This window comes from Dendropsophus ebraccatus, chromosome 8 (assembly GCF_027789765.1).
Source record: "Dendropsophus ebraccatus isolate aDenEbr1 chromosome 8, aDenEbr1.pat, whole genome shotgun sequence".
NCBI classification, from domain to species: Eukaryota; Metazoa; Chordata; class Amphibia; order Anura; family Hylidae; genus Dendropsophus; species Dendropsophus ebraccatus.
In genome coordinates, this window is record NC_091461.1 from 101075186 (window position 1) to 101090864 (window position 15679).

At 45.6% G+C, this 15679-nt stretch overlaps 1 protein-coding gene across 1 annotated transcript in view; it reads right to left on the reverse strand.

The window, feature by feature from the left end:
* The window catches only part of GPBP1L1 (GC-rich promoter binding protein 1 like 1), a 39055-nt gene that overhangs the window by 7936 nt on the left and 15440 nt on the right, over positions 1-15679 (reverse strand). The window contains exon 2 of the mRNA XM_069981255.1: positions 885-1764. The gene's annotated coding sequence lies outside the window, so the exon portion shown is untranslated. The remainder of the gene's footprint in view (positions 1-884; positions 1765-15679) is intronic.

Genomic DNA, 15679 nt, shown 5'->3' on the forward strand with positions numbered 1-15679 from the left:
GCGCAGCCATCACATACAGAGCTGAGATGATGACGCTGTACCAGGGACGCATCAGGATTATATCTGTGCAACAAATCAGTGTAAAACTAAGGCAGAAGTGTCAAACTCGCAGCCCTCCACAACTCCCATCATGCTTTAGCTCTGGCTGTCCAGGCATGATACGAACTGTAGTTTTACAACAGCTAGAGGGCCACTTAGTTTGACACCTCAGCTGAAAGGGACATTTCAAAAACCAACATTATACTCAAGAGCCGCACTCCACCCTACCATGCTCACAGTATTCCTTGCTTGTTCAGTGTCTGGACACAGTACTCACACTTGAAACACACGCTAGAAAGTGTCATCTTTATCCTATAAAGCTGGCCATTACAGATGAGCGAATCTCAAACACTGTCGGGTTAGTCCGAACCCAAATGCTCTGTATTTAAATACTGATGGCTGAAGTTGAATGCAGCCCTAAGGCCATAGGCTGTATCCATGTTTTCCAGAACTCCCAGGGCTGCATCCAACTTCTTCAGCCACCGGTATTCAAATGCAAAACATTCTGGTTTCAGACGAAGTTTAGTGTGCTCAAGATTCACTCATCTCTACTGGATATACATTATAGATAGCTGGACATGGTGCTGACAACAGAACGTATAGGAAGTGACTGCCTACATACTTGCTCTTTCCAGTTACAACCAGCAACGCGGCAGTCAGACCCTCATGAATTACAGGTAAGCTGAGAAGCTATAAATTTAGACGTATCCACTGGAGTGCAGAACTCCCAGAATGCACCACGCTGGAAGCTGTTATTTTGCAGCAGCAACAGGTTGGAAAGCAATAGACATAAGTGATTCGAACACTTAAAAGTTATGATCCACTTAACCTTGAAGACAGCTTACCCCTTAGTCTTTGCGCAGGGCAGCACCTTCCAGAATTGTTGGCCAGTTGCAAGGTCTTGTGATACCTTTCACTTTGATTCGGGTGACAGAGGGTAAGGGCAGCCCCTCGAGAAGACTGGCAGGGAGCAACCCCGCTTCTACATGCCAGCGTGCCCTTTATTGTGAACCTGGCATGGTTTTTCAAGTGCTCATTTTGATTGTTTTCATCAAAACCCAACAAAAAAAAAAAAAAAAAAAAGGAAAAAAAAAAAATCTTACAAAAATAAAAAAAAATAACTTGTAATTCAAGAGGTCACATGGGGCAAAAACCTAGAAACCTATCAGTACGAAGAAAAAAAACTGAAAAAAAAAAAAAAATTCCCAGAATTACACGTTCACCTCATGAAACAGACATGAGGATCCTTAAGTAGTCAATGAGGATCGGCGTCATACAAGGAAATCCATCCGGTCTCTTGCAGACGCTCGGTCAGGGGCGCAGGGAGGAAGATGTAGGGGGTGAAGTCCGCGCCGATGCTGATCCCCTACACCGGTGTGATGCCTTCATTAAATAATAGGATGAAAAATTCAAGTGGTAAATCAAGTAAAAATGTTAAAACAAAAAACAACTATATTATTCCAGGAGGCGGATATGAGGTGTTCACGGCTGGCGCTTATGACAGTTCAACCACCATGACTGCGGATGGAGGCTTCACATAAAGAATCTGCAACAAAGAGCCAAAAATCCAGTCGTATCCCTGATCAACATTGGCAAATACAGAAGATGGTCAAGTATGAGTGACGACAATGTGGCAGTCTCTGGTTGTGCATATGTGGCGGGGCGCAGGGGAGCAAACTCTCTGAAGATCTCTCTTTATGTACACACTATGGTTGGATACAGCCTCTGCAAGAAAAGAAGAAGAAAAAAAACACGTTAAAAAAAATAAGCACATCATATACTGTTTACAGACTAGTGCATGCTGGAACTTGTCACTTCAGCTTAAGAATAGGATGCATTGATGTGCGTTACTGCTCTGTTATAAAGTGCAGAGCAAAAAATGATGGTCTGCTCTATAGTAGTGTCCCCCTCTGTGTTGCAAAACTACAACTCCCAGCATACCCTGACACCTCTTAGAGGAGTGGTCCCAATGCTACATTACATCATACAGTTACACTATATTATGTGCATTAAAGTGTCGCTGACGTTTAATTATTATTTTTTTTTTTTTTTTTGCAGAAATCAATAGTACAGGTGATTTTAAGAAACTTTGTAAATGGGTTAATTAGCCGAAAAATGCATTTTTAGCATGAGAAAGTAGTTTAAAGCTCTCCCTCTGTCTTCATGATTGTCTATGGAGAGGGTAGGGGTGAAGGGAGATGAGGCACCAAAACAGGGCAACAAATAGTTAATTTACAGCTACATCACTATCCCGCTATCAACTAAATCACCGCCCGCTATCTCCTCTGACAGTCAGCACTGACTTCTCTGACCTATTAATAGCATCTTTCACACAGGTCCCGCTGTGTAATCCTTTGTTCTCTGCTCTCTGCTGGCGACTAATCTCCCTCCTCCCCTCTCCATAGAACAGACAGGGCCCGACTGATGTAAACCAGTCGAGATTTCCTGATGAGCAGTGAATGAGAGGAGGGAGTGGGGGGGGGGGGGGCGGACCTGGGGAAAGTCTTTTTGAATGCAGATAATGGCATATTTGCCTAATAAACCCAATTACAAAGTTTCTTAAAAATACCTGGACTATTAATTTCTGCAAAAAAATTAAAAATAAAACACAGTGACACTTAAAGGCTCAGACTTTCAATAGTAGACATCCCAATGCATTAGCAGTAACTAAGCCCATCCTGTAGCTTTTAGGGTATGTCCCACAGGAGAAAGGCATCATACAGAGATTGGTATAGTAATGCCAGGAGATGGGCAGCATCATAGCCCATCCTGCAGCTTTTAGGGCTCATTCACATGCTCCGATAAGAAGCTTCAACCTGACAAGTTGCAAAAGTGTCTGGCTGCTGCATTACACATTGGCACATTGAGTGCAGAGCTGCAGGGGCTCTTCTGCTGTGTGCATGGAAATCCCAGGAGATGAGCGACACTCGAGCCTTCCTGCAGCTTTAAGGGCACGATCACATGATCTAGTAGAAAGCTTCACCCTTACAACAATAAAGTTGCAAAACCTATCTGGCAGGGACTCTATAAGGCTTCATACACACAGCTGAACTGGCACATGGAGGTGTCACAACTATGCTGTGAGGCAACACAGACTTGTGCTTGGAAATCCCTGGAGAGTAGTAGTAGCTGAGCCGGTCCTACAGCTTTAAGGCATGTTCACACAAGAGGCTACAAAATTGAGAAATAAAAAAAAAATTCCAAAAGATTTTTGGCTGCTGCAGCAAACAGCATCGTATAGAGCAGAGGTGTCAAACTTAGACCTTCCAGCTGTCACAAAACTACAATTCCCATCATGCATAGAGAGCTAAAGCTTTAGCTCTGACTGTCCAGGCACCATGGGAATTGTAGTTCTGTAACAGCTGGAGGCCGGAGTTTGACACCAGTAATACAGAGTGAGGTGGAGTGCTATAGAGTTGTGCATGGAAACCCCATTAGATGGCAGCATCCAGGCCTGTCATGCAGCTTTGAGGGGTTGTTTACATGATCACATAGGAAGCTTCACCCCGACCACATTAGGAAATTAAGTTGCATAAGTTTTCCTAGCTGCTGCAGTACACAGTGGCACGTGGAGTCATAGCGATTCCGCTCCACTTTGTGCATGGAAATCCCATAAGACGAGCACTATCCAGGGCCGTCCAGCAGCTTTAAAGGGGTAGTGCACCCAAAAATTTTTTCTTCCAAATCAACTGCTGCCATGAAGTGCCAGAGATTTGTAATTTACTTCTATTAAAAAATCTCAAGCCTTCCAGTACTTATCAGCTGCTGTGTGTCCAGCAGGAAGTGGTGTTTTCTTTCCTGTCTGACACAGTGCTCTCTGTTGTCTCCTCTGTCCATGTCAGGAACTGTCCAGAGAAGGAGCAAATCCCCATAGAAAACCTCTCCTGCTCTCCAGACTGGAAATAATACCACTTCCTGCTGGGCGTACAGCAGCTAATAAGTACTGGAAGGCTTGAGATTTTTTAATAGAAGTAAATTACAAATCTCTGGCACTTCATGGCAGCAGTTGATTTGAAAGAAAAATTTTTTTGGTGCACTACCCCTTTAAGGGCTGGTTTACATGACCTGATAGGAAGCTTCATCCTAATGGAGTAGATGCGGCAAGTGACCATTATGCCGGCCACGTGACTGACTACTATCATATAATGAAGTGGTCACCGGCCATGTTATTATTCAGCAGGGCAGGGAGGGAGCCCGCCGACACCTTCCCTTAATGACTGAACGCCGAGAACCATGCCGGTTATACAACAACACATGTGACCATTACATCACTCTGGCAGGTAACAACTTGACAGGTGAACGTTACTTGCTGCTCACATCGCTGACATCTACAAATGCAAGATGGATCCAATAGCTGCAAGAGCTCACCTGTCCCCTTGCAACCGGCTCAGTGCAGTGGGGGACACAAGAGCAGATTCATTAAGACAGACATTTTATATGTCAGACTGAGGACAGAAGTGGCGCTGTGGAGTAAGCACTGAGTATGATGTAAATGTAATAAAAAAGTACTAATGTAGCATCCTCCTCTTTTGACCTTTGTGTGCTGCAGCATGAGGAATTAAAGGTGAAGTCCGGCAAAAAATGTTATTAACCCCTTAAGGTCAAAGCCAATTTTCGTTTTTGCACTTTTGCTTTTTCCACTTTATGTTTAAAAGTCCATAGCACTTGTATTTTTTCACCTAGAGACTAGTGATGCACGATGCACCGAAATATCGATACTACTATCGATATTTTGGTCAGAAAAACGGTTCGATACCAGGATTTCCTGGTATCGATACTTCATGTTAATCTGCATAATAGTGCAGATTAACATTAAGTATGGTGCAGAGAACACGGCCGGCAGCTACCTGAGCGCCGGCCGTGTTCTCTGTGTGCCGCTCCCTGCCCCTGGTGTCCCCTCCTCCGCCCGCGAGCTCTCCGCTCCCGGCGGCGCCAAATTTAAATAGCCGGCACATAGCGATCGCTAGTGCCGGCTATTTGCAGGGGTCCTCAACTGGCGGACCGCGGTCCGAACCCGGACCGCGGAGGCCAGCTGTCCGGACCCCTGGTCAGACCTCCTAACCGCCCCGGATCCGGTCCGTCCCGCTCCCCACCGCACTGCCTCCCGCCCCATAGGCGTACTGTCCTTAGATGTCAGTACGCCTGTGGGGCTGGGGGCAGTGTCGGTCCGGCCCCCGGCTGATACGCGCTCTGCAGGGATGTCCCGGGGATTCCCCAGCAGAGCGCGCACCACAGACCTCGGTTTACTCTGCCGGCCTGTCCTTCCCGGAAGTGCAGGCCGGCGGCATACGCTGAGGTCACTGATGCGCGCTCTGCTGGGGAATCCCCGGGACATCCCTACAGAGCGCTTATCAGCCGGGGGCCGGACCGACGGGAAGAGAAGAAGACAGCGGCAGCGGGGAACGAGGTGCTAGGTGAGTTTTTGTTATTTTTTTTTTCTGTCTGGGGGGCATCTACAAGGGGAGAGCGCACAGGTGGACTATATACTACAGGGGGGACCTCACAGGGGGCTATATACTACTGGGGGGGCTATATACTACTGGGGGGAGCGCACAGGGGGCTATATACTACAGGGGGGACCTCACAGGGGGCTATATACTACTGAGGGGGCTATATACTACTGGGGGGAGCGCACAGGGGGTTATATACTACAGGGGGGACCTCACAGGGGCTATATACTACAGGGGGAAAGCACAAGAGGGGCTATATACTACTGGGGGGAGAGCACAGGGGCGCTATATACTACTGGGGGGAGCTCACAGGGGGCTATATACTACAGGGGGACAGCGCATGGGGGGCTATATACTACTGGGGGAGCTCACAGGGGGCTATATACTACAGGGGGGAGCTCACGGGGGCTATATACTACTGGGGGGAGCTCACAGGGGGCTATATACTACAGGGGGAGAGCACAGGGGGGCTATATACTACTGGGGGGAGCTCACAGGGGGCTATATACTACTGGGGGACAGCGCACAGGGGGCTATATACTACAGGGGGAGAGCGCACAGGGGGGCTATATACTACAGGGGGAGCTCACAGGGGGGCTATATACTACAGGGGGAGCTCACAGGGGGCTATATACTACTGGGGGAGAGCGCACGGGGAGGCTATATACTACTGGGGGGAGCTCACAGGGGGCTATATACTACTGAAGGAGAGCGCACAGGGGGGGGGCTATACACTACTGGGGGAGCAACAGGGGGCTATATACTACTGAAGGAGAGCGCACAGGGGGGGGCTATACACTACTGGGGGAGCAACAGGGGGGCTATATACTACCAGGGCAGTCACCCCCTTTGTACCTAATATCAAAGGCCTGGTGAGAGAGAAAAAAATGCCAATTTTCCCGCTAATAAGCAGCAATTCTGTATATAAACAGTTGAACGTTTGTGACAAAGTAACAAAACACGTTTCCTACTGATGTTCAGCTCGGACCTTCACCTGACAATAGACCCCGGTAAGTGGACCTTCACTAAAAGTTGTTGAGTACCCCTGCCCTAAAGGGTAGATGCCGCTGTCATAACCGACAGCGGCATTTAACCCCTGCAGAGCCGCTCCATATGCAGCACGAGTCTGCTGCATATGGATCGGCCCCTCACTGCTAATGACTGCGGCCCGCAATCCCGCGGGCGGCAGTCATTCAACCATTCCAAATACGGGACCCGCCGGTGCTGCGGCAGCGGTCCTTTACACCAGCCAGTTCCCCAACCTCCGGGTCCACAATCTTGTCGCCGCCTCTCCATTCCCGCGGGGCCCACCGATACAGTGGCACAACAACTCCCAGAATACCTTCTTGTGGGGAGTTGTTCACAAGGAGGCATGCTGGGAGTTGTTGTGCCAGGAGGCTGCTAATGCATTACAACTCCCAGCAGCATACCTCCTTATGCACTACATCCCCCAGCATTTGTGCACGAGGAGGCATGCTGGGAGTTGTAGTGCACAAGAATGTATGCTGCACAGAGTTGTGTCAGGAGCTGCACAACTCCAATTCCCAGCATACCTCCTTGTGCACTACAACTCCCAGCATACCTTCTTGTGGGGAGTTGCAAAGCACAAGGAATTATGCTGGAAGTTGTTGCTCACCAGGAGTTATGCCGGGAGGTGTAGTGCACAAGGAGGTATGCTGGGAGTTGCAGTTGCGCGGCAGCAGCCTTTCAAAACATCCCAGCATACCTTCTTATGCACTACAACTCCTAGCATACCTCCCTGTGCACTACAACTCCCCACAAGAAGGTATTCTGTGAGTTGTTGTGTACAGGGAGGTATGCTTGAGGTTAGAGGGGAATAAAAAATGTAAAAAAAAAGTGTTTTAAAATAAAACAAAAAATAAAGGTTCTAATAAACCCCCCTTTTCCCTTTTTTTCAAAAAAAAAAAAGTAAAAAAAAAAAAAAAAAAAAGAACATACATGTATCCATTACATGTGAATTGTCCGAACTATAAAATGTAACAAAGTGATCAAGAAGTCACATAAATAAAAATGTTGTGCATGGGGGGGGAACATATCTGTAGTCAGGGAAAAGGGAAATTATATTTGTATTTTTACGTGTTTTTTTCTCAAACTTTTTATTTAGTATCGAATTGGTATTGAGTATCGAAATCCGAAAGCTGGTATCGGTATCTAACTCAAAATTTTGGTATCGTGACATCCCTACTAGAGACCCACATGAACCTTTATTTTTTGCGAAACCAATTGTATTTTGCAATGACAGGCATTATTTTTCCATAACATATGCTGCGAAACCAGAAAAAAATCATTTGCGCTTTCAAATTGAAAAAAAAAAAAAAAGGAATTTGTTTTGATGTTGGGGAGTTTTGCATTAACGCAGTTCGCCCTATGGTAAAACTGACTTGTTAGGCATGTTCCTCAAGTCGATTACAATGATATGTAACATGTATAACTTTTATATTATCTGATGGCCTGTAAAAAATTCAAACCATTGTTAACAAATATATGTTCCTACAAATCGCTCTATTCCCAGGCTTATAGCGCTTTTATCCTTAGGTCTATGGGGCTGTGTGAGGTGTCAGTTTTTGTGCCATGATGTGTTCTTTCTATCAGTACCTTGATTGGGCATATGCGACTTTTTGATCACTTATTAATTTTTTTCTGGATTTGATGGGACCAAAAATGCTCCATTTTGCACTTTGGGATTTTTTTGGACTTTATTTGGACTTTTAATAGGGGAGGGGATTTTTTTTTATTAATAAAAAAACATTTTTACTTTTATTTTTACTTTAACTAGAAGTGTATATAGAAAGCACTAATCTCTCATAGATCAATGCTGTGTATATACACAGCAAAGATCCATCAGATCGGTGATAGATTGCTATGGCCTGCTGCAGGCCACAGCAATCTATTGTCGAGCCGGGATCAGCGTCATTCCGACACCGAGGCCCGGCACGGGCAGAAGAACGGTTCTCCCCCCCCCCCCCCCCCCCCCCCCCGTCCCACTAGACACCAGGGACATGTGGATCAAAGCCTCTAAGTGCAGCTGTCAGGTTTGACAGCTGCACTTAGAGGCTTAATTAGCCGGCGCGGCAACGGGACCAGCGCCGGCTAATAGAGGCACTGCCCGGCTGCACATGTCAGCCGGGATCAGTGCCGTTCAGAGCGGGGTCCCGCCGGGAACACCCCCCGCGGCACCATGACGTATCAGATACGTCATGGGTGGTTAAGGGGTTAAAGTATTGTATTGCCCCCCAAAAGTTATACAAATCACCAATATTCACTTATTTCGGGAAATGCTTATAAAGTGCTATTTTCCCTGCACTTACTACTGCATCAAGGCTTCACTTCCTGGATAACATGGTGATGTCACTTCCTGGATAACATGGTGATGTCACTTCCTGGATAACATGGTGATGTCACTTCCTGGATAACATGGTGATGTCACTTCCTGGATAACATGGTGATGTCATGCCCCGACTCCCAGGCTGTGGCTGCTGGAGAGGATGATGGCAGGGGGATGCTCAGTGTTCCTCCAGTGCCCTGTGTCCCTCTGCTATCATCCACTCCAGCAGCCACAGCCCGCACAGCTCTGGGAGTCGGCTCATGACATCACCATTTTATCCAGGAAGTGACATCACCATGTTATCCAGGAAGTGACATCACCATTTTATCCAGAAAGTGAAGCCTTGATGCAGTAATAAGTGCAGGAATAAAGCACTTTATAAGCATTTCCCATAATAAGTGTATATTGGTGATTTGTATAACTTTTGGGGGGGAAGAGTACTTCTCCTTTAAGCTCTGTATCACTTACATGCTACAGCACATAAAAGGTTACCAGCAGAACATTACTCATGCTGCAGCACAGAAATGGTAAAACAGCTGGCAAAATCTACCAGGGGTGGGAGGTTAAGTACTGGCCCCAATCAAGATAAAATGTATAAATGGAGTGGAAAGTACACTGTGCTAGACTATAGCAGTGCCTGCTGGAGTGCCCGATAACAGTGCCAGCCATGGCGCCCGGTCCACAATGACATCAAATATTCTGTGTCCAGTTCTGGAGAACTACTTTAACAATATCTTTTTAAGAACGGGTCCAGACATGGGTTACAAAATTAGTGGAGGGTGTGAGTTAAAAAAAAATAAAAATTAAGATTTGAATCTGTATAGTCTGGAGTAAAGAAGGCAAAGGGGGACATGATGGAAAACCTTTATATACATTTCAAGAGGGAAGTGTTTTTTTTTAAAAAATCTGAACTCAAGAACAAGGGGACACAAAAGTTAGTTGGGGGCACAGGGTGGCCTGAATACTACCTGGAAATATGTTTTTAAACCCTAGACAACCCTGGGCGTACCCGTATGTCGGGGGGTCGCCTAGGGGACTTCAAAGCGGGGCCGCGCGGCTCTGAACCGCCCTGGTCACGGGTGCCGCTTGTAGCTATAAGCGGGCACAGTCCGATCACCGTGCCCGCTAATTACGTATTTAGATACAGCTGTCAAAGTTGACAGCTGTATCTGATCACTTCTTGCAGCCTATTCCCTGGTGTCTAGTGGGGGACGCTGCAGCAGCCGAAAGCATTCAAGTGCCAATCTAATTGATCTATGCAGTATAACTATACTGCATAGATCTCAATGAGAGATCAGCGTACTTATACTAGTCCCTCAGGGGGAATAACCCTAACCCCAGGGGGACTTCTAGTATAAGTGTAAAAAATTTTTTCTAAATAATAAAAAAAAACAACATGTTTTGTATTGCCGCGTGCATAATGGCTCAAAATATTAATTTATCATATTCCTGACCTCACACGGTAAACTGTGTAAGCGCAAAAAAATCCCAAAGTGCAAAATTGCGCATTTTTGGTAGCAGAAAAATTGTAATAAAAAGCGATAAAAAAGATGTATATGCGCAATCAAGGTACCGACAGAAAGTAAACATCATGGCGCAAAAAATGACACCTGACTCCATAGACCAAAGGATAAAAGCGTTATAAGCCTGGGAAGGGAGCGATTTTAAGGAACATATTTGTTAACAATGGTTTGAATTTTTTTAAAAGCCATCACATAATACAAAAGTTACATATGTTACATATCGTTGTAATCGTTTCGACTTGAGGAACATATATAACAAGTCAGTTTTACCCCAGGGTGAACTGCGTAAAAACAAAAACCCTCCAAATAAGAAAAAAAATTGTTTTTTTTTTAATTTCACCACACATTTAATTGGGTTTCTAGGTGAAAAAATGCAACCGCTATAGCCTTTTAAGCACAAGGAGAAAAAAACACGAAACCGCAAAAATTGAAAATTTTTAACCCTCTAAGGGTTAAAAATACCCCAAAGCCCCTCCTCCAATAAAGATTAAAATCATCCCCTATCACATTTTAAACACTTAAATAATTAAACCTATTGGGGGAGATTTATCAAACATGGTGTAAAGTAAAACTGGCTCAGTTGCCCCTAGCAACCAATCAGATTCCACCTTTCATTTTCCAAAGAGTCTGTGAGGGATGAAAGGTGGAATCTGATTGGTTGCTAGGGGCAACCGAGCCAGTGTCACTTTACACCATGTTTGATAAATCTCCCAAATTATATACCATAGCGTGCGTAATTGTCCGATCTATTAAAATCTAACAATTGTCATCCCGTACAGCGTAAGTGAAAAGAGGGAAAAAGTGCCAGGCATGCCAATTTATCATGTCGCTCCATATAGTGCATTATGTAGACACAGGAACCCCCAAAAGTTACCACATTGCATTCTTTTTTCCAATTTCACCAATTTAAATCTTCATAAATAATATTTTGGGGTTCCATCATACATGTTATGGTAGAATAAAAGACGCCATTACAAAGTACAACTATTCCTGAATAAAACAAGCCCTCACATGGCCCTGTAGATAGAAAAATGAAAGTACTAGAGCTCTTAGAAAGGGAGGAGGGAAAAACAATATGCAAAAATGAAAATTGGCGCAGTCCACTGGGTCATTTTGGGCTTGGTCCTCAAAGGGTTAAAGTGGAAGCCTTTATAACACATCTTTTGCATACTCCAATAGCCTTTCTGCATGACCACATAGACATGTTCACTATATTAACAGATAGGGCCTTCTTTGCAAGTAACTGAATACACATATAGCACGTTCTCCTATATAGATAATATTCTTGGCTCCATTATTTCTAATCCAATATAACCTCTATACCAGGGAGTGTCAAATACATAGTGGGCAAAAATAAAAAATGAAGCAAAGTCACCGGCCAACCTTATTATTTATTGAAGCGTTTGTGTAGAGTTCTTAGCACTGTCCGAGAAGCATCCATGTCCCTGCCGCATGTACCACCCCTGACGCACGGACTGGGCAGTGCACAGAACCTGCCCCCATGTCATATCTACAGTTCACCTTAGGCGCTCCACTTTTATAACACCTCCTACCCACCTATATACAAGCTCCCCATCCATAGTGCCAAAATTTTTAAAATTGCCCTTCTGTAGCCCATGCAGTATTGGCTCCCTTATTAGTTCCCCCTAATACTGCCTTCACGAGGTAGTTACCCCATTAATTCCCCCACGAAGTAGGTAATCCCATAAAAGGGCCCCATATAGTAGTTGGCTCCCTCCAATAGTGCTCCATATAGTAATCAGCCCCCCTTAATAGTGCCCCATATAGTAATTACCACCCCAGGATAGTGCCTCTGTAATAATCATCACCCTCCAATAGTGCCCCATTTTAGTAATTACCACCCCAGGATGGTGCTTCTGTAATAATCATCACCCTCCAATAGTGCCCATTGTAGTAAGCAGCCCCCCTTTATAGTGCCCCATGTAGTAATTACCACCCCAGGATAGTGCTTCTGTAATAATCATCACCCTCCAATAGTGCCCATTGTAGTAAGCAGCCCCCCTTAACAGTGCCCTATATAGTAATTACTACCCCACAATAGTGCCTCTATGGTGCCCCCATACAGTTGTCAATTACCCCAGCAGCTCCCCTTGAGATTAGTAGTAATAGTAGGCGGTGGCGTGTCCCGGCACAGGCAGCGAGGGGACACCATAACACATGCTGCCAGTGCAGAGTACGTCCTGATGAGGATTATAATATGCCTGATGTTCTCTGCGGGGCAAAAATAGTGGCACTGCGGGCCAGAGTTTGACATGTCTGCTCTAGATAATAGACAATGTATAAACTAATACTATATTCTTGTCCTCATCCAAGATGTGGCCTACTGATATTGTGCAAATAACAGGCCTAAGCGTTTCTTGTGCCAGCCAATCAGGGGCTGGCTGGCAAGTTTTAGCCTGGGGGGCAAGCACACAGCACTGGCCCTTGAGTGACAGGCTAGCGGCCCATCTTTCAAGGACCACTCTGGCCCTTATCTACTATTATCCTCCCCAAATCGGTGCAGGGAAAGTAGATGCCACAGGCGCCACAGAATCATAGTATTGGGGTCAGTGTTCCCAGCCACGAACATCCCTTGTGATGTGAATTGGGGCTGTGAAGGCCAGCCCCAATACTCTAATCAAGATGTGTGAGTCCCATCGCGCACCTTCAACCCCGTATCAGAGCCATGTCTCACCTCTAGTTGAGATGTCTCAAGCCCCTGAGTACTTCTTTAAACCTAGTGCTTTCTCACATGCTATATAGTATGTAATGAGAGCTATACCAAGATATACATCTATTGGATTAAAGGGAACCCAGCTCCAGGTGTGCACCATAGTACCTTGGGGTTGCCTTTACACAGAGAGATTTATCTGACAGATTTTTGAAGCCAAAGTCAGGAACAGACCATAAACTCCATTCCTGACTTTGGCTTCAAAAATGAGTCAGATAATCTGTCTGTGTGAATGCAGCCTAGGGCTGCGTTCACACTACGTATATTTCAGTCAGTATATGTATATTTCAGTCAGTATACTTCAGTCAGTATTGCAACCAAAACCAGGAGTTGATTAAAAACACAGAAAGGCTCTGTTCACACAATGTTGAAATTGAGTGGATGGCCGCCATTTAATGGCAAATATTTGCTGTTATTTTAGAACAACGGCTGTTATATTGAAATAATGGCCGTTATTTACCGTTATATGGCGGCCATCCACTCAATTTCAACATTGTGTGAACAGATCCTTTCTGTGTTTTTAATCCACTCCTGGTTTTGGTTGCAATACTGACTGAAATATACGTAGTGTGAACGCAGCCTTAAAGTGTCACTGCCGTTAGAATTTTTGGGCAGAAATCAATAGTACAGGCAATTTTAAGAAACTTTGTAATTGGGTTTATTAGCCAAAAAATTAATTTTTATAATGAAAAAGCAGTTTGAACCTCTTCCCGTTTTCATTGTTTTCCTATGGAGAGAGAGATAAAAGACAACAAAACAGGGCAACAAAGAGTTAAATGTACTGCCACATCAGGGCTCTCTCCTCTGATGTCACCACTAACCTCTCTGACCTCTGAATAGCCTCTGAATAGCTCCCCCGCTGTGCAATCCGTTCTCTGCTGCCAGGTAATCTCACTCCTTCCCCCTCCCCCCTCCCCTCTTCATAGACCAGACAGGATCCTACTGATAAAAGAGATGAAAACAGTCGAGATTTCCTGATTCTGAGGAGTGGATAGCAGAAAGGAGAGGAGGGGGGACCTGGGAAAAGGCTTTTTACTTGCAGATAATAGCAGATTTGCCTAATAAACCCAATTACAAAGTTTCTTAAAATCGCCTGGACTATTGATTTCTGCAAAAAAAAAAAAAATATATATATATATATATATATATTTAACGACAGTGACTCTTTAAGGTACCATGCTGTGTACCTGGTGACCTTGATATCAGTGCTGTAATCATTTAAATTGCCCTTCTGGTTCTCTTATCCTGTTACAACCATCAGCCCTAAGGGTGCCTTCACACCTACCGACTCGCAGCGTTAATAACGCTGCGAGTCGGCTAGGTCCTGGCAGATCACTGTCATTACATACACGCAGTGGTCTGAACGACCGCTGCGTGTATGTAAACCTGCCGGCCGCTTAACCCCTTCTGATGCCGCCCGCCTCCCGCTCCAGCTCTGTATACATTACCTGTCCTGTTACCTTACCCCCCCTCTGAGTATCCATATACTAGTTGGGCCACCTCTGTGCCCCAATAAACTAAAAAGCCCCTCTATGTGCATCCATATAGACATCAGGACCCTTTATGCCGCCAACAGAGTAGCTGGGTCCCCTATGTGCCCCAGTAGACTAGTTAAGCCCCTATCTGGGCATGCCCAATACTTGTTAGGCCCTTCTGTGCTCCCATACAGTATTAGGCTATGTTCACACAACGTATTTTTTCGTATTTCTACGGCCGTTGTTGCCGATTGCAAGAACAGCCGTAGTTAATACGGAAAAAATATGTGTGTGATCTGTCTATAGGATCCCGGCCGGATCGTATACACATAGTATACGCTCTGTCAGGGATCCCTTGCGGCGCCGCAAACAACTGACATGTCAGTGCACACTATGAAGCGAGCAGCTGCGGCCGCTCGCTTCATAGTGTGCAGTGGGGAGTTCTGATGTGGGCGCACGCTGAAGTCTGCAGCCATAAAGATCATCTGGTCAGTACCGGCTGGGATGATCTTTTCAGAGCCTGGCCGGGTCACGGAATGGACAGTCTCTTACTATAGGTGCACATGGCCTGAGTATGTAGTGCCCCCTCTGTTACCCCATATAACATGCTATAGAGTCCATATATTGTAGAAGGACCCTCTGTGTAACAACATGGTAATTAGGCCCCCTCCAAGCATCCATACATTAGGTAAGACCCCAGGGTAATAACCCCCCCCCCCAGGAGACAGCTCCCACCATTAATATTATTTCCCCTCTCCCCCATAAATGTTAACCCCCTGGGAACTAGTGGAAAGCCCTCACCATTAATAGCAGCCCCCCTCCATTATATGATTGTTGTATGATAACATGATTGCTGAAATAGAAATCAGCACAGCTCCTCTTCTCCCCACCTCAAGCCTGTGACGTCACTAGAGTGGGAGGCCGGGAACAGTGCGGTGCGGTGATTGACAAGGCAGGCAGCCAATGGGCTGTCTGCTACCAGTGCGCCTTGGATTCCCGTCTGCCGGTATCCCCGCTCCTTTACATCTGGGCCGGGCAGGGGCGGACACAGAATACATATGGCCCCTTTGCAAAAAAGTTGCCTGGGCTCCCCTATAAGCAAACCATGGCACCAC